Source organism: Phascolarctos cinereus, unplaced genomic scaffold (genome assembly GCF_003287225.1).
Source record: "Phascolarctos cinereus isolate Bilbo 61053 unplaced genomic scaffold, phaCin_HiC Scaffold_726;HRSCAF=1367, whole genome shotgun sequence".
Taxonomy (NCBI): domain Eukaryota; kingdom Metazoa; phylum Chordata; class Mammalia; order Diprotodontia; family Phascolarctidae; genus Phascolarctos; species Phascolarctos cinereus.
This window is the reverse complement of record NW_027556098.1, coordinates 186,998,879-187,019,770: the sequence shown is the minus strand read 5'-3', so window position 1 is coordinate 187,019,770 and position 20,892 is coordinate 186,998,879.

Below are 20,892 nucleotides of genomic sequence, written 5' to 3'. Positions count from 1 at the left end.
CTGTGAGCTCCTTGTGGGCAAGGATTGGTTTTTGTTTGTTTGTTTGCTTGTTTGTTTGTTTTCTTTTCTTTGAAACTTTCAGGGTTTAGCACAGTACCTGGCATACAGCAGGAGCTTAATAAATCCTAGTGAAATTATAATCAAAAGCTCTTCTAAGACTCACAGAAAGGAAAATCTCCAAGGAACTGAATACTCTTTCTGCATTAGTAAGTAAGCATGGGAATCTCAAACACTTTTGATTTACCTTTCTTACAAGAGGGTGGTATCAAAATGAAAAATGTTGTTGAAACACTTAAAGCTTCCCCAACTTCAGGAACTCCCTGGGTAAAGTATAAATAAGACCTTGTCAAAAGTCTTATCATCATAGATTTAGAGCCAGAAAGAACCTAGAGTTCACCGAGTTCAAGCTTCTCACTTTACAGACAAGGAAACTGGGATCCAGAGAGTTTCAGTGACTTGCCAAAGGTCATAGATGAAGTAAGTGGTGTACTTGGGATCTGAACCCCAGCTTCTGATTCCAAACCCATCATTCCTTCCATTATACCATGCTGCCTCACAGGTCTCTTAAAGCCATAGAGAAAATCCAGTGAAAATGATACTCATGAAGGTTCGTCTAAATCTTTGAAGGGAATTTTTATCTTCATGACATTACAATTCAGCATGTAAGCCAATGATTTTAATTAAGTTAGTGTAGGATACAGCATGACTTCCACATCAGAGATCCAGCTATTAGCACATGCTATGCCTCATGGTCAAGCTGAAGTCTCCAAGGGAAGCAAGTAGGCAGAAATGATAGATTTCCTTAACTGGATTTCTGAACACATCAAATAATTCATCTGCTGCTATAAATGTTCTGCTGGGAAATAAGGAGAAAAGTCTGTTTTTTATGTATGTACAGTATTTCTATTCTCTCTCAATGTCAGGTTATGCTTGATATCAGTGTTATTTCCTTCACCCAAGTAAAAAAACTAGAGTCTGTGCTAGTGGGTTTTTTTTTCAGTAATAGAGTGCTATAGTAAATAGCCTGGGTTGGTTGATAAAGGGATGCCAAAAAGGAAGAACTAGTGGTTGCAAAAGTCTTTGTCATTAATCTCCTGACTGAACAGTTAGTATGCTGTTCTTCCTTTCCCTCTAGAGTTATTTCTGCTTTTAGGTCCACAAAAGAAGAAGTACCACCATTTTGTTCTAGCTTAATGGAAAATCCCAAGTAATTTTTTTGTAAACAAGAGATTATTCTTTGACAGGAGTAACCAGCCCCTTTCACCTTCCTTAAAAGGGGAGACAGAATACCTAGAAATAAAGGCAATCCTACCAATACCTGGGGAGATTTGGGAATAAGAGGGGAGAAAAAGTAGTAGTAAAAATAACATGAGGATTCAGAGCTAGAAGAGACTTTAAAGATCATCTGGTCTAGGCCTCTAGTTTTATAAATGAGGAAAGTGAGGCCTATATAAATGCTTATTGACTAAGTAATTGACTGACTAATTGCAGAGGTGAAATGACTTCCCAGTAAACTTGTACAACAACCTCATAGCTGAGGAAACTCCCTCTCCCAATGCATGTTGTTGCCTCTTCTGAAACTTTTAGGTTTAGAGAACAGCCTAGAGTACTGAAAAGTTAAATGACTTGCCCAGGGTCACATAGCCAGTTCTTCCTGACTACAAGGCCAACTCTCCATCCAGTGTGCAATCCTGCTTCTGTTAATGCAATAGAAAGGCCAAATAATAATAATTTATTGTCTTAAGAAGACCCTTGTTATAATACAATAATCTGGGAATTGAAGGAAGGTCTTAAGAAGTACCTAGAGTTCCAATTAACACATTAATAAAAATTCACTTATCAAATTAGCTAACTACAGTTATTCCTTTTGCATCATGGGGATTAGGGGTATGGTGCCCCCATGATCTTGAAAATCTTCCTGAACTTTTGGCCCTCCCTTTGTGCCAGAGAAGAAATCTGAATTTTTTCTTTTTCTATTATGGGGTGTTTACAATACTTTATTGTAAAACTTGGGTCGAGATTATACAATACTATACATATATTTTATGCATTTCTGAGTTCCTAGATTTTTTCTGTATCATTTGTGGCTTCTGCAAAACTCCTTAAAAAATTGCCATTTAGTTTCTTTCACTGACCTGCAATATATTAAAATTACAATGGGGAAAGTCGAGATATGGAAGGGATAACTGTATATTAAGGGAGGGAAAGCTTGGCCTTGAATAGATGATATATGGGAAAGGAAAAAACAAAGTTAGAAAAAGTAACAGTAAGCCCAGGAAAGGGGATGCAAAATTGGGGTAGTGATTAAAGAAAGGAAGCCCATTGAACCAAAGAGTTCTTATGTTGATGAGACTGAAGACCTAACCTAACCAAATTCAGAAAGGCTCATGATCAGTTGAGCACAAGGTGATGAATCTTTTAGCTGCATCTCTCAAAAACTATCTAACCATCTACATGAGTGGATAGAGTATGCATATCTACTAAATTATTGATCCCTGAATACTGAAGTCAACTCATAGGTTCAACCTTCATCCCCTATTTTGGTTCCAGGGACCACATAAATGAGCTGAAAGAACCAGATGAAGTTTGTGGACTCCAACCTCTGATTTAGTCATACAACCATAGGATAGAGCACTACATCTTGGAAATCACCTCTTCCAAAGCCAGATTAGTACTAAATATTGTGGTTTAGTCATTTCAGTTGTGTCTGACTTTTTGTAACCCCATTTGGGGTTTTCTTGACAAAGATACTGGAATGGTTTTGCCATTTCCTTCTCCAGATCATTTTATAGATGAGGAACTGAAGCAAACTGAGGATTAAGTGACTTGCCCAGGGTCACAAGGTAGTAAGTGGCTGAACCTAGATTTAATTCAGATCCTCCTGACTCCAAGGGAGATACACTACCCACAGTGCCATCTAAGCATGGATGGGGTATTTAGGAGGACCAGCACCCATGATGTGAGGGCTTGCCAAGCCCTTTTCAGGGCTGCTTATCCACCTTTGGTGTCCACTTGATTCACTCAACTCTCACCTGTCGCTCCAAGAATCTGTAGCATGAACAATGTCCACATCCCAGTAAACCATCTCAACAGATGGGCTAAACCAGAATGAAGGTAACTGTCAGGCCTCAAACACCATTGAATTAGAAGGGTGTCTACCCCAAGCATGTGGAGATTTCTTGCAGTAGAATGGGCAAAGGAGAGCAATCTGTTCCAACAGCCATGAAGACAGCTGAAGCAGGTGCTATGGAGCACTTAGAACTTTGTCAGATGTCAAAGATGCCAAGGTCATCCACTCACTGCATCCTGGTCCATCACCAACCAGATGTCCCGATTTATGTCCTGTCACTGGATTTAGATGAGTCTGAAAGAAAGAGTGAGGCTGAAAACTTTGTGCAGCTCTGCCTCACTAAAATCCAATTCACACAGAAGTCATCATCCCGTGATGTCATTGGTCCTCTTTGGAAATGAAGGACAAACAAAAACAAATACTAAATAACAGAGCTGGGATTTAAACCCAGGTTCTCTGATTCAAAAATCTAGTTTTCCTTCTGCTACACCATGGCACCTCCATTAAACAGATATAGAAACTGAAGCTAACTAACCAACCCAGAAAGCTGACTAAACTAAGCTAACTAACTAAGCTAAACTCGAAAGCTAACTAAATTTTGCAAGGCAATGCAATACAACTACTTAGTGACAGAGCCCAAATCTCCTGGTTCTCACTTCAGGGCTCTTTTCTCTGCTCCACAGTTTCTCTCTGCCCATTTCTAGTCTCTGACTTATTTCCATTCCAACATTTTATTGAGTTGACTGAAGACTGATGGGCCTGTGAATGTCCTGGTACTGAATCCCACAATAACCCTAACACTTTTAGATATAGGATCTTCTACTTTCAAGCAACTGCTGCATTTGTGAGGCTGGCTAAGCTACTGGAAGCCACAGAGAGATTCAGCAATAGAGTGAGAACTGTTCATTCTATTGAATACATTAAAAAAAAAGTTTATCGGTATGACATTCTTTTTGTTCCAGTGTTATACTTTTATTAATTCGTGAGTCTAAGCATTTGTGTGCTGCATACAGATGAATGGCACAAATAATTTGTATGTTAACTTGACACAATATATTTTTAGTGAGCTGTTTTGTGATTATGTGTGCATTTAAAGAGGAAAAACAAACAGGGACATGGAGAGTGTTTTGGCTGGTCAAAAGTAAGGCAATTTTATCCCTTTCATATTCATTTGTCCTCAATAAAGATAACTATCATTTCAAAACCAGAGGCAGCCCAAGTGTAGTCAACCACCTTCCTGGCATTAGATTAAAATAGGGGTCTTACTCCCATGTGCTTTAATCTTTTCTTTTTTATATTGGCCTGTTCCAATTTCCTAGCCAAAAAAAAAATAGACTGCCAACAAGAACATCTAGAAGTGAATCAGTTTTCTATTTCTACTGGCTCATGAAAGAGACTTCTTAATATAAAAAGACACTTCTTTAATAAACACAACTGCAGCTGCAGGAAATTAAGAGCAATTGGAGATCTGTTTTTATTCTTTAGGCAGAAAAACTTGATGACTATAAAAACCAAACTGCATACATTACTATCCATAGTTCCTGTGACCCCCAAATGCAGTTATAGAAAAGATGCTGTCACACATCCCAGCATTCAGCTGGGGGGAATAATAAAGCCAGCTAGAACAGTTCCATTCTCCCTTCTCTCTGTGTGAGGTCAATAGTCTAATAGAACTGTCTGTAATAATCAGCAACAAAATAAGATGGAAAAGCTATTCTGAAGTAAGCACTTTCCCATTTCAGCCCCATCCAAAACAGGGGGTATGGTAAAAAATCCTTTTTTAGCAACACAGTTTCCTAACCAGATGAGCTTTGGAGGTCTTAATGGGCTGTTCAGTCCTCTCTGGAGTGCTACAATCCATGAGTCATTTGGCTAAGTAATCTACTTTCACCAAACAAAACCCTAACACACTGTTAGTTGTAGGGTCTTTTTTTGTTATTAATCATGGTGTTTTGTTTTTTCATAAAGCAACAAAGGCTATGTTTGGACCCATTAATTTGGAGAATTAAATTATTTTGGACAATAACACCAAAAATAAAAATTCTCCTGGATAAGCAATCAACTTAGGTTGCTATCCTTCATCCTTAAAGAGGACCAAAATGATATCACTGCGTCAATGTCAAGGTACAGCGCGTTCGACTATGGCTTATCAGACCAATATGAACTCAGAAGACTCTACCACTGATTGGGCACAAATAGTCTATGTGAATATTTGGAGTGGAGGTATCTCTAAATTTGTTCTCCTCACATTTCTTTCGAGCTACTGCAATTCTGCTTTGCTTACAGAGTACAGTGCCTTCTTTGATGCTGGCATACCACATTGGGCAGAGCTATGTCAGTGTCTCCTCTGACTCAAAATCAATTCCAAAGAGAGACCTTGAGAGTGTCTTTTACAGAGAACTTACCCAAGGTATATGCATAAATGGAGGTCAGAAGAAGCAATGCAAATACTCTCAAGTTCTCTCTGAACTAATTTAGATAATGTTGAGAGAAAAATATGTTTCCTTTTGAGTTTATCAGATAAAGCTACAATTTATAAAAGGCAAACAAAATCAAGTGAATACCCAACATATTTGATCAACAAAGATGGACAATCCAGACCCTTTGGGGCCTAAATTAGTAATCTAGGTGTTCTCATCAATGATCAAGTAAAGCAGAGAATTCACTTCTCTTTCTCCTTTATAGAACAGAATATTCAAGAAGACACATGGTGTATAGAATTGATATCATATTGCTTGCCTTCTCGATGGGAAGGGGCTAGAGAGAGAAAAAGAATATGGTACTCAATTTTTTAAAATTTGTTTATTTTAGGCAAATGATAAAACAAATATATAATAAGAAAAGAGAAAGAAATATTATAAATTTAAATATTAAACTTAAAAATAAGAAAAGAAAAATATGTCATGTGCACAGCAGAACATAGGAAAAGATTCAAAATATGTGGCAATAACTTTTGATTTCAAGAAAGCTTATATATTAAATACTGTGCATTATGTTGAAAATCATTCATCTTTTCTTTGCTTCCTTGTAGGTTTTCTTTTGTTCTCTGCTATACACTTTTTACTTTGTTCTTTTTCCCACTCCCCCCACCTGCTACCCCAAATTTATAACTGAGAGTGGATATATTTATATATAGGTATTTATATATTCATACAGGTATACATATACACACATACACACATACACACACATATAAACATATACTTTCCCTAAGAGATTCTACTTCTAATCTTTGTTTTTATGTTTGTGCATATTTCTTTTTTTCCTATCTCTCCTAACTCCTCTACTTTACTTCTACCTGCTACCTTACATTCCTATTACTTGACCTACCCCCCATTCCAGCAATCTCTCCCTTATCCTCCCATTCCCCTAAATCTAAGCCTTCTTCTATATCCCCCTTTTAATCTATTCCCTCACCCTCCCCTCTAAAGATCCCTCCTTTATTTATTCTCATAGGATTTGGCTTAAGGAGGGAATAACATACACATTCAATTGGATAAGGAAATCTGTCTTACCCTATGGGAAAATAGGGGGAGAAGGGGACAAGAGAACAAGGGGATGATAGAGAGGAGGGCAGATTGGGAAAGGGGGTAATCAGAAGCAAATACTTCTGAAGAGGGACAGGGTCAAAAGAAAGAATAGAAAAAATGGGAGGGCAGGATAGGATTAAGGGAAATATAGTTAGTTTTTCACATGTCTACTATGGAAGTGTTTTGCATAACTGCACATGTATCACCTATATTGAGTTACTTGCTTTTTCAGTGAGGGTGGGTGGGGAGGGAGGAAGGGAGAAGATTTGAAACCTAAAGTTTTAAAAACATATGTCTAAAAAACATGTTTTCACATGCTACTGGGAAATAAGAAATACAGGAAATGGGGTACAGAAGTCTGTCCTGCCCTACAGGAAAATAGAAGGGGAAGGGGATAAGAGAAGAGGGGAAGAGATAGAAGAGAAGGCAGACTAGGGGAAGGGATATTCAGAATGCATGCCATCTTGGGGTGGGGGAGGGGCGAGATGGGGTGAAAATTTGGAACTCAAAATCTTGTTGAAGTAAATATTGAAAACTGAAAATAAATAAATTTATTTTAAAAAATCCCTCCTTTATTCTCTCCCCCCTCCCTATCCCCTTAGAGTTTTATTTCTTTTTAAATTTAGAAGCATTATACTCTTCTAAATGTGTATGTATTTTTCCCTCTTAAACCCATTCCCCATGAAGGTAGGTTTCCAGAACTAACAGCCTCCCTCCCCCAGCTAATTCTTCTATATTGGTTCTTACTCTTGCACCTCATTTGTAAAAGATAATTACCCTTTTAGCTGTTCTTGAACGGTTTTCCTTTTTGAAGTCATATCATACGCAGGTCTACCTCAATCTTTCTTATAAGTTACCTAATTACTAGTATTAATCTTAGACATAGGTTTTACATTTTCCATACATAAAAGGTAAACATTCTATCCTTATTTAGTCCCTTGTAATTGGTCATTGGTATGTACCTTTTATTTCTCTGGGCTCTTGTACGTCAAATCTTCTATTGAGTTCAGGGTTTTATTTTGTTTTGTTTTGTTTTTAACAAAGTCTTAAAAGTCTGACAGTTGATCAAATGTCCATTTTTTTTTCTTTCAAAATCATGCTTAGCTTTTCTGGGTATAATATTTTCGGCCAGAAGTCCAGTTCTTTTGCTCTTTGATACATAGTGTTCCAAGACCTACAATCTTTTAGTGTTGTCACTGCTAGGTCTTCTGTGGCTCTAATTGTAGTACTACCATATGTAAATCATTTTTTTCCTGTTGCTTATAATATTTTGTCTTTGATCTGGGGGGTTTGAAATTGGACTATAATATTCCTGTGAGTTTTCTTCATAGGATCTTTTTCAGGTGGTGATCAGTAGACTTTTCTAGTTCTACTTTCCCCTCTTGTTCAACGCTTCAGGACAATTTTCTTTAATTATTTCTTGTATTATTGTATCAAGATTCTTTTTTTGATCAGAACTTTCATGTATTTTTCAATTATTCTTATGTATTCTCTTTTTGATCTGTTCTCTAGATCCATTGTTTTTCTTATGAAATGTTTCACATTCTCTTCTATTTTTTCATTCTTTATATATATATTTTTTTATTTCTTCATCTCTTATACCTTTGCTGGCTTCCCCTTGCCCAATTCTGATTTTCAAGGAGTGATTTTCTTTCTTAAGATTCTGGATCTCCTTTTCTGATTGATTGACTTTCTTTTCATAATCTTCCTGTTTTTCTCATAGTATTCTTATTTTTCTTTTTAGTTTTTCCTCAATCTCTCTCATTTGATTTTTAAAGTCTTTTTAAAGTTCTTCAATGAATTCTTTTTGGGCAGATGACCATCTGATGTTACTCTTTGGGGTAGAAGAGAGGGTTTCAGTATTCTCCTCTGAAGACAAACCCCCATCTTCTCTATTCTCATGGTAGCTCTCTGTGGTTGGATTCTTTCTCCTTTGCCTGTGCATTTTTTTTGTAATAATTTGGTTTTTATAATGACCTCTGGCCCTGGGGTATGGTGGATGGTGCCTCTGGCCTCAGATCCTCTTCAGTTGTCCCCTTTGGCCTTGAACTCACACCAAGACCTCCAGCCTCCTGTAAATACCCACAGCCAGGGACATCCTGTCCCACTGCTTCTGCACTCACCAGGCATGTGCTGGTTTCTTCTCCCCCCCACATCTCAGAAGCAGAGCTGGATCTGGCATTCCTTGTCAGCAGAGTTCCCTAGATCTTCCCCAGGTCGGATGCCTGACTCCCTTCACTGTTCCGGGGGGGTAAAAGTTCCTGTAGCTGGGCCTGAGGAAGCTTCCCAAAACAGCTAACATCATGGCTTGCCATTTGTTGCTTATTATTTAAGCAGCTTGCCATTTGTTGTTAAAGTGGACCCTAGCCTGGAGGTGTTTACTCTTCACCTTCTTGTCCTAGGATTTTTCTTCAGATCTCCTCCAATTGTACAGTGAATACCTCTGTTCTGCCCCTACTCTTAATTGTTTCACAGCTCTATGTTTGCCCAGAGGTGCTATTCTATCTCTTTTGTGGAGGAAAATCTTGAGAGCTTGAAATTTTCTGACCTATTCTGCCATCTTCCCAGAATCCTCTCCCTCAATTTTTTAAATCAATGTTAAAAACAATTGTTTTAGAAAAAAAAATTAAATAAAAAAATTCATGACGCCTGTGACTGTTAAAATTTTTTTTACAAAGCCAGAACTTCTGCCCCAATAGCTAAAGTAACTGAATGCATGAAAACTTTCATCTTTTACTATTTTAGGTTTTGAAATAGAAGTAAATCAAAATGCTAGGGTGGCAGAGGATGATATGAAAGAATATCTAATCAAACCTCTTAATTTTATAAATGAGGAAACTAAGGCCTAGGAAGGTTAAGGATTTCACTCAAAGTCACTTAGCAAATCAAAACCAAGAGTAAAACCATATAGAGGTCTCTTGATTGCCAATTTAATTTTCTTCCATTTCACCACATTTTATTGGTAATGAAACAAGGAATCAGTTCTTGTTGCCTAAAAACACCACAACATACTAAAAATTCCTTGAAGGCAAAAATCTTCCATTCTATCTCTTTAATATTTCCCTATAGCATCTAGTATGCTATATATAGTGGGTACTCAAGGAATGTTTTTGACTGAAGGAATCAAGGATTCCTGAATTTTAAATATGCTTTCAAGCAAGGTGGAAATTGTCCCTTGATTTTGGAATATAATTTGTGAATAATAATAATCTAGGAGATTTTTCCTCTATCATCCCCATTCTCACTTATCTTCAATCTTTCCCTGTCTACTGGCTACCTCTCCACTGCCTACAAATGTGACCATGTCTATCCCATCCTCAAGAAACCCTCACTTGATCCATCCATCCCTTGTAGCTGTCATCCTATACCTTTTCTCTATTTTGTGGTTTAACACCTTTACAAAGGTCTCTATAATCAATGCCTCCCCTTCCTTCTCACTCCCTTCTGAACTCTCTACAATCTGACTTCTGACTTCATCGTTCAACTGAAAATGATCTCTCAGAAGTTATCAATGATCTCTTATTCACCAAATCTAAGCCTTTTCTGTCATCCTTCTTGATTTCTTTGTTGCCTTTGATACTGTCAATCACTTTTTTCTCCTAGATACTCTCTAGGTTTTCCTGATACTCTTCTTTCCTGGTTCTCTTCCTACTTGTCTGAATGTTCTCTTCTTTATCCAGGTCATACCCACTAATTGTGGGTATCCCCTACAAGTTCTGTCCTGTGCCCTCTTCTCCCTCTAAACCATTTCACGTGGTAGTCTCAGCTCCCATAGATTCAATGATCATCTTTGTGCAGATGAGTCTTAGGTTTAATTGTCCAACCCTAATGTGTCTCCTGACTTTGAGTCTCACATATGCTTATTGGACATTTCAAACTAGATGTCTCTAGATAGACATCTCAAATTCAATGTCCAAAACTGAACTCATTATCTTTCTCCCCAACCTCATCCTATTTTTAACTTCCTTATTACTGTCAAGGGCACCAACATCCTCCCAGTCAGCCAGGCTTGAAACCTAGGTGTCATCCTTAATTCTTTGTTTTCACTCACCATCCCCACCTTCCTCCCATAACCAATCTATTGCCAGGTCTTATGGTTTCTTCCTTTGTAACATCTCTCACACACGCCCCTTCCCTTCTCTCCTCTGACACTCCACCACTGTGTTGTATGCCCTCATCACCTCATACATTACTATTGTAGCCTGCTGGTGGGTCACAAGATTTTCCCCACTCCAGGCCATTCTCCACTCAGCTGTCAAAGTGATCATCCTAAAATGTAGGTCTGACTATGTTACCCACCTACTCAATAAACTCAACTGACTCCCTATCACCTTCAGGATCAAATACAAAATCCTCTGTTTGGCATTCAAAGCCCTTCATTACCTGATCCCCTCATCTTTCTAAACTTCTTACACCTTACAACATACTCTTCCCTCCCCCACCTCCATGGATTCTGTGATACAGCGACAATAGCCTCCTTACTGTTCCTAAAACAAGCCACTCAACTTAGACTCTGGGGATTTTCGCTGGCTGTTCCCAAAGACTGAAATGTCCTTCCTCTTCATCTCCATCTCTTGGTTTCTCTGGCTTCCTTCAGGTTCCAGCTACATTCTCACCTTCTACAGGAAGGCTTTCCTGATCCTCCTTAATTCTGGTGCCTTCCCTCTGTTAATTATTACAAATTTATCCTATATTTAGTTTGACTGTAGGTAGTTGTCTACATATTTACATGGTCCTCCTGAGAAAAGGGATTTTGTTTTGCCTTTCTTTGTGTTCCCAGTATCTGTCACATGGTAGGAGTTTATAAATCCTTGTTGATTAACCGCCCAGTAAGTACTCCAAAGTTGAAAAACAGTACCTTCCTTTTCCTCCTTTCTCCCAAACCCACCTTCATCTCTTAATAAAGGTCAAGCATACAAAGAAAGTTTGGTCATTATAAATATTGATCTCTTGAGTTACCCCTACTATGATGCTATCATGCAGGCAGACTTTTATTGCCCCTACCTTTTGAAAATGAGTATTTGAATATCTTCCCTTTCTAGAAAGTGGCCCAATGTTGAAATTGAAGGCTATCGGGGCAATTCTAACTTTTATAAAGCGATTGAAAAATTACTCTAGTTGAATCATTTAAAATTTTTGATTATAAGTACACTGCTTCTGCAAGCCAGTTTGTCATTCCTTTTAATTGTTACTTTACAGACTCATTCTTATTTCCAACAGCTTGTCATGACATGGATGACCCTAGGTTGTTTTCAATGACTGTGCCACTGGAGTCTAGAGAGCCAGCCTACCTCTGTTTGGGCTCAATAAAGGCCTCTACGATTGCCATCAAGGGAGCAACCTGGCTAAATTCAAAGAAGCTCATCATTCAAAGGCTGGCCGCCAGATTAACCATTTTCATTTTATTGTAGCATCCTTTATAACAGCCTAGAGAGGTCACAATATATATCAATTCTCAATTCAATAAACATTTAGTAATCACATACTGCGTACAAGGTACTATGCTCAGCACTGGGGCTACAAAAGCAAAAAAAAATTCCTTGCCATCAAGCAGCTTGCATTCTACTAGAGGAGGGAGGAATACAACACATTTAGGATTAAGCAAATACAAGCTATAACACAAAGTCATTCTAAAAGTTTACTAACAACTGAAAGAATGCAGAAGGAAACTTAGGATTCTCAGAAGCATAGTTCGAGAAGAGAATGCATTCTAGACATGGGGGGATGCAGCCTGTACAAATATATGGAGATGTGAAATGGAATGGAAAGTAAGCAAAGGGAAGTAAGATGAAATGACTGGAAAGTTAGATGGGAACTAGATTGTCAAGATCATTTCTTCTTATATTCTAAAGGTAATAAATATGGAGCCATTTAAGATTTTTGAGTAAGGTGGTGAAATGGCCAGAACTTTGTTTTAGGAATATTGATTTGGCAGCTCTGTGGAGGCTGGATTAGAGAGGAGAAGAGACTGAAAACAGAGAAGCCAATTAGGTGGCTTTTAATAGTTCAAGTGAAAGGGGCTGAGGGACTGAAATAAGGTAGTATCTGTGTGGGCTGATTTTTAAAAAGCATAAGAGTTTGTATAAGTAGACTGCAAGAATTGGCAACTGATTGGATATGGGATAAAAGAGAATGAGGAAGAAGGAAGAGCCAAGATGACTGTAAGTTTGAGAATCTGGGTGACCAGAAGGATGGCAGTGCCCCCAACAGAAATAGGGCAGTTTAGAGGAAGAAAACATTTTGGATGAAATATCAGTTCTGTTTTGCAGGTGTTAAGTTTGAGATACATATGGCTATCAAGTCTCTAGCAGTCAACTGGTAACGTGAGTCAGGAGTTCAGGATAGATAGATTTTAGAAATCATCTGCCTGAAGATGATAATTGAATCCACTGAACTTGAGATCAACAAAAGATAATTTTGTAGAGAGAAGGCCCATGACAGAACATTAGGTGGTGTCCAAACTTAGTAGGTGGAAGCAGGATGATAGCCCAGCAATGAAGACTGAGGGAGAGTTGTCAGATGGGTAGGAAGTGACCTAAGAGAAAGTACTATCACAGAAGCTGGAGGAAGAGAGAATGTCCAGGAAAATGAAATTATCAATAGTATCAAAAGCAATAGAAGTCTCAAGAAGAAAGAAGACCGAGAAAGGCAATAGAATTTACCAATAAAAAATAACTGCTAACTTTAAAGAGAGAGAGCAGTGTTAGTCGAGTGGTGTGGTGAGAAGACAGCTTTCAAGGGGTTGAGAAGTGAGAAATAAGTGAGGGAAAATAAACATTTCTTGGAGCTTGACAGTGAAAGGTAGAAAGATCTAGATTGATAGTTTCAAGAGATGACAGAATCAAATGAAAAGTTTTTTCCCCTAAGGATAAAATAATCTGAGTATATGTAGGCAGCAGGGAAGGAGACAGCAAAGAAAAAGAAGATGAGAGAATAGGAAGTAATGATTGACAGGACACATTCCTGGAGGAGGTGGTAAGGATGGAATCAAGAGGCATTGGCCTTGGCAAGAAAAAGGGTGCCTTCCTTTATAAGACACTGGAACAAAGGAGAGAATGGGAGGGGGTGATGAAGAAGGGTTTTTAGGTGTTTAGTAAGAGAAATGAGGAAACTCACAATGGATAGCCTCTATTGCCTTAGTAAAAGTAAGAGGTAAGGTCCTCCACTGAAAGTGGGGAAAGATGACATGATGTGAGTGGCATGAGGCAAGAGAAAATTTAAAATAGCTACATTGGAGAGTGTTATTGTTGTTTTTGTTTAGTTGTTTCACTCATGTCTGACTCTTCGTGGCCCCATTTGGGGTTTTCTTGGCAAAGATTCCAGAGTGGTTTGCCATTTCCTGCTCCAGCTCATTCTACAGATGAGCAACTGAGGTAGGGTGAAGTGACTTGCCCATGGTTACAACTAGTAAGTATCTGAGGCTAGATCTGAACTCAGATCTTTCTGACTCCAGGACCAGCACTCTATTCACTGTACCACCTACCTGAAGTGATTGATGATTGAGGTGAAGATGGAAATTACAGAAGTTGAAAAAGTTGATAAACTGGGAAGTCAGAGTGTCTGAGGAGGCATCAATATGTATACTGAAGTTTCTAAGTATGAAATACTGGCTTGGAGAGGAAGATTATTGGCTTTACCACCAGTAGATTACCTCAACAAAAATTTGGACATAGTGCTAAAGATGGGAAAACTACCAAGGAGGAGATGGTAGCAAGGAGAGTCTAGAAATGAGATTGAGGACCAAGGAATATGCCTGCTTTTCCTGTTCTAGTGCTTCAGGGGTGATAAGAAAAGGAACATTTGGTCCTAGAGGGGATGGATAACAACACTGTGTCTTCTGGGGAGAGTCGGGTTTCTACTGGTCCAAAAAGAAAGAGAATGAAGTAAAGAGATATAGGATGAAGAGAGGCATTTTTCTTTAAGTTTTCTTTAATGTATTTTGTTTTTACATGATAAAGATTTGCAGATTACTCCTACTTCATGGGAGGTCTCTTTTAACAAAGGAAAACAATTAAGCAAAACTAATAACACAGTGGCCTCATCTGAAAGTTCAAGTAACATTCCACAACTATAGCACCCGAACTCTATTTTTTAAAAAATTAATAGAAATATCCCTCCCACACCATGCCCTACTTTTAAAAAGGAAAATAAAAGCAAATGCCTTGTAATAAAAATATGCAAATTCAAGCAAAACAAATCCTTTGATGACTATGTACAAAAAAATATTACATCTCATTTTGTACCCTAAATCCATCCCTTCTCTGTAATAGGTACTATGTTTCATCATCAGTCCTCTGGAATCATGAATGCTTATCATATTGATTACAGTTCTAAAAACTTTCAAAGTTGTTTGTTCTTACAGTATTTCTGTTATATAAAATGTTTTTCTGATTCTGCTTATTTCATTCTTCATCAGTCTACAAAAATCATTCAAATTGTTCATTTTTTATAACGATGGTAGACATTGTTCTTTTCCTTCTGCTCATCTCACTCTGCATCAATAATTTAACTCTTTCTATATCTCTTTGAAATCATTTTTTTCCTTATTTCTTACAGCACAATAGTACTCCATCACATTCATATACCGCAACTTATTGAACCATCCCTCAATTGATGGACATTCCCTTAGTTTATAGTTTGCTAACAACAGAACAGTCAAACTGGAGGGGAGAGGAATATATGGATTATAAAAAAGATAGAGCTGAGAAACACTGGGAGGAGAATGTGAGGAGAATTAAGAGGGGAAGAAGGTTTTTACTTCATCAGATGCTAACTCTGGATCTCTGAGAAAAATGGGAACAAGAGCTGAGAATTCCCATACCACTGCTTGGAGAACGAACTCTTGACTGAGACTCTCACCCTCTGGGATCCTACACTGACTGAGCTTAGAGACAATGTGGGTCCTCTACTTCCTCCAAATCCCAGAAGTCACCATTGATGCCTCTGAGCCCCTACTAGCAAAGGAAGAACAACATAGCAATTGGGTAGCTAGGGGGTAAGGTGAACTCACACTCAGAACCAATACCAAAATCGCATGCCAAGATGAGGCAGGAGGATGAAGCATATTTATAGCACATCTTGCACATGCTCTCATTTCCCAGTCTTTAAATCCCTAGAAATGAAGTCACATTTTGTACCTTTGTTCTGCTGAGGCTCAGCACCTCAGACTCCTCTTTGGCCTCAGGCAGAGGCCTATAAGGGTTCTGTGGATCAGGTCCCCAGGATCTGGACTGAAGGACCTCATATATGGATCAAACACTTGGCTGGTCTCTGACACTGAGTCACACTGTTGCCAGCTTTCACATGCCTCTGGCTCTGGACTCCTGCTGATGTAGCATCCTGTTGTACAGGCCTTCACATGCCTCTGACTCCTAGATCAGTAGAGCGAGTAACCGAAACAATGAAATCACTGAGCCTTGAAGCTACAAGTACAGGCCCAGACATTCAAAGTTTTGTTGGAGTTAATATTAAGAAACTGCTTTTATGAGGTTGCTTTTTCCTAAATTGCTGAAACAGGGGGGTATAAGGTTTTCCTTGGATGGTTTGATGAGAAGTGATGTGGCATGGTGAATAAAAGAATCAGGAAGATGTGGGTTCAAGTATCTCCTCTGAAATATGCTATCTGTGTGGCCCAAGGAGAATTACTTTACATCTCAGTCCTCTAGGAACCCTCTGTGACTGTAAGTTACAGACAAGTTGCTGACCTGTATCAGCAGAAAGAAGTTCTACACCACAAGGTCACCACACAAGTGAAATCACAGGTGGCAACAAAGGCATGTTTTGGTCATTTATGTAACTCCTTTCTTCCTTTCCTCCTTAGCTAGATGGTACAGTGGATAGAGCACTGGACCTAGATGCCAGAAGATCTGAATTCAAATCCAGCCTCAGATACTTGTTAGCTGTAAGACCCTGGGTAAATCATTTGACCCCTGTCTGCCACTGTTTTCTCAACTCTAAGAGGAGATAGTAATGGCACCTACCTCACAGGGTTGTTGTAAAGTAACTTATTATCAAATGAGATAACAACTGTGGAGCACTTAGCACATGCCTGGCACATAGTAGGTGTTAATAAATGTTTTCCTCACCTCCCTTTGAAATTTTGCTTTGGAAGCCATTAGCCTATCTATACAGTGAAAGAATAGAGTTAACTATGAATTAGCCATTCAAAGAATTTCCAACTACCTCATGGAATTTTCCACCTGTGAATGTCTTATCTTTACCTCAGATCCAAAGCCAAAATTATTATCTTCATTGAAGAATTTCCTCCTTTTATTGACTTCTGTACTTCTGTTGGAGGCACTATTGGCTTTGTCAACCAAAGTCTAAATTTCAGTGTCATCTTTGACTCTTCCCACCTACCTCTGCCTCATTGTCACATTCAATCAGTGAGCATCTGAGAGTGCTAGACCTGGAGTCAGGAAGACCTGAGTTCACATTTGGCCTCAGACACTCATTTGGATAAGTATGACCTTGTTTGTCTCAGTTTCCTTGACTGTAAAATGGGCACAATAATAGCAGGAGTGTTGTGAGGATCAAACGAGAATAATTATAAAGTTCTTAGCACAGTGACTGGCACATCAAAGGTGTTATATAAATGCTAGTTATTATTATTTTTGTTGTTCAGTCATTTCAGTTGTGTCTGACTCTTCATGACCCTATTTGGGGTTTTCTTGGCAGAGATACTGGAGTGGTTTTCCATTTCCTTCTCCATTTCATTTTATAGAAGAGGAACTGAGGCAAGTAGGGTTAAGTGACTTGCCAGATTTGAACTCACAAAGATGAATCTTCCTGATTCCAGGCCTGGGACTCTATACACTGAACCATCTAGCTGCCCCAACTACTATTAGTTCCAATCAATTCCAGGTCTACAACATTTCTTGCACACATCATTTCCTTTCCATTTCCATTGGTCCTCTAGCTTAAGTCTTTTTTTCTTGCCTACATTGTTACAAAAGCCTTCTAACCTAGGTCCTTGCCACTAGCCTTTCCCATCTCTAATCTGTCATATTAAATTTACTCATATGCAGCTCTAATCACATAACTTTCAATAGTTCCCCACTTCCTATGGGATAAAGTTCAAATTCCTTCCCTGGGCATTCTTCACTCATCAATCCATTGGACTTTGAGCTCCTTGAGAACAGAGACCGTTTTTTGCCTTTCTTTGTATCCCCCGCATTTAGCAGACTAACAAATGCTAGTTGATTGATATCAGATTCCAACACACCTTTCTAGCCTTACTTCTTTTTTTAAATAGTGTTTTATTTTTTCCAATTACATGTAAAGACAATTTTCTATGTTCATTTTTTATATGATTTTGAGTTCCAAATTTTTCTCCCTCCTTTCCTTCACTCCCTCCTTTCCTTCACTCCCTCCTTTCAAGACAGCAAGTAATATAATATAGGTTATACTGTGCAATCACATAAAACATATTTCCACATTAGTCATATTGTGAAAGAAGAAACAGAACAAAAGGAAAAAATTGAAAAAAAAATGAAGTGAAAATAGTTTGCTTCAATCTGCATTCAGACTATCAGTTCTTTCTCTGGATGTTCTAGCCTTATTTCACACTACTTCTAAGTAGCATAATTGATAGAGCTCTTGGGCTAGATTCAGAAAGATCTGCCTTCCTTGGTCTTAGACCTCTACTAGCTGTGTAACCCTGAGCAATCCTTAACCCCTGTTTTGCCTCAATTTCTCAGCTATAAAATTAGTATAGTAACAGCACGTACCCCACAGGGTTGTTCTGAGCATCAAGTGAGATAGTATTTGTTAAACTTTTCTTCCTACTCCCTTTCATTATAATAATAACAGCTGACATTTAGATAGCACTTTAAAGTCCTATCTCTGACACATACTGGCTTGTTGCCCTGGGCCAAGGGGTGGTGCACCTGCAGCCTGAAGGCCACATGTGGTCCTCTAGGTCCTCAAGTATGGCCCTTTGACTGAGTCCAAGTTTTACACATAACAAATCTTCTTCTGTAAAACTTGCACATAGTCAAAGAGCCACACTTGAGGACCTAGAGGGCCATATGTTGACTCCAGGCTGCAGGTTCCTCACCCTCGCCCTGGCAAATCCTTTAACTTCTTAGTGACCTAGGCAACTCTTTAAAAGAAGCTATCTGGCAGGTAGAAGGGAGGAAAGAAGGAAGAGATTGATGAAGGAGGCTACTGCTAAACTGAAATGTTTGGATTAAACATCTGCTAGGATCTGATTTGTTACTGCAGAGCCCTCAGGCTATGCAATAATAATGCCATCTACTTGTATGGCACTTCAAGCTTTTCAAAGCACTTTCATATGTTTGATTCTATCCTCACAGGAATTCTTTGAAGTAGGTACAATAGGTATCATTATCTCTGTTTTATAGAGGAGGATCCAAACTTACAAAGAGCTTAAGTGACCATACAGCCAGCTAGTAGCAGAGGCGAAGGTAAAATCCAGTCCTAACTTTCAGTAACAACCTTCTTCAGTGACTGTTGTTCAAAACTGCCAAGGCCCCTGCGCTGCTTCAAGGATGTGCTGGAGCCAGGACCTAAGTGGCCAATACTACAAATCAGGGTTAGATATATTGTCTTGTTGATTGTCTAGACTTAAGAAAATGTTCATAGGGCAGCATTAAATTTAAAAGTATGTTGTGGTACATACTTTCCTCCTTTCATGGTTGTTAAACATTTACCTGCATATCACTGCACATCAAGCTGATAGGAAGAGATCCCACCACCACCTGGCAGTCTCTTCTCCCTGCTCAGTCCTATTTAAGGTGAACCTTTTGAGAGCTGTCCATAAAAGATATGAAGTGTTTTCATCTCCCTGAAAGAAACACTAGGAAAATCCAAGCTGTCAATTGAGGTTCACAGTTAGTTCTAGAAATGTTTCTAGCTAGAAACGGCTAGAAAATAGCCAGGTAAAAATGTTGTCCCACTTACTTTGGTGCGTCAGCATTGCCTCTGGATTGCGATGATAGGACGCATTGCGTGCTCCTTAGTCAAAACAATAGGTTCATGTAGATGGTTCTGTCTTCTGACCCTAACATCATCCTCCTAGTTTATTGACAGATACATCTGTAAAAATAAAGGATTTGTTCATATTTGACAGAATCCAACTAATTGATCAAAGTATTCTTTACTTCTCTTAGTTTATTCTCGTCTTCTACTACTTTGATCCTGAGATGAAAAGTCCTCAGATTATCCAACTGCAAGAAATTTACCAACACTTTGTTTACTAAAGGAACTAGGCTAGTACTTGAAAACCTAAGTTGGCAAAAAAAAAAAATCTTTTAATCTACATTCTAAAATGCTTTTCTTGTTATTCCAAATGTATCTTTTTAAAATTAGGTCTATTTAATATTATAATATTCAGAGAGATGCTTGCACCTGGTCCAAAATGAAAATCAAAGTGCATTTCCCTAATGAGAGTAAGATCTTGATTTTTATTCACGTTAATTCTCAATGAGTTTGCTTTAAAATTGTTTTGAATTAGAGTTCAGTAATTAGGGCTTAATTTAACATTTGAATCATAGTCAGGAGCCTGTGTATGGTTAAACAGACTGTCAGAATGAGCTAACAGGAAAGGATGGAGACCTACAATTCCTTTAAGGCATTTGGCTTGACAAATACCTATTTTTCTGATTACTGCATGAAATGTCCTTGCTAAAAAGTAACTTACGTTTTTTGGTTAAACTGTACTTCCTTCCCCTTTAATCATGCTTCTCTTAAAATTGCTGCCAAACATTCTGCCTCCTTTCTGCTATCAATTTCACTACATGCCATTTCGCTATAAAGTGATATCCTATTTTCTGTAAGAAGTGAATGCAAACACCAGGAATAGCAGCTGGGGAGGAAGAGATGGTTGATCAGGACCCCAGGGCATGAAGGCATCAGAGGGGCACCTTCCTCATACAACATGGGAATGCCCACTGTCATCTTGCTGATAGAATTAAGGAACTTCAGTGATTAGCTGATGGAGACTAAGGGGGACAGACCCATCAGAGGAGACATTCTCTCTTGATCTATAAAACTAAGCTAACAGAGGAGTACACGTCTTTAACCTTTTCCCTTCTGGAGGGTATAGAGGGTAGACATTTTTCATGTAAGTTCCAAGGCAGCCTGAAAAGGGCTTCCCTGTACTTCATGTTTCTGGCCACTTTTGCTTTTCTATTTTCTTTTTCTGCTCTATTTTCTTTTCTGCGCACAAACCTGAATTCAGACAAGACAGTGCCTGTGGCAGTGATAGAGTTCTGCAGAAGCATACATGTGAATACACCCACTGAGCCTGATAATAATTCCTAGAATCAC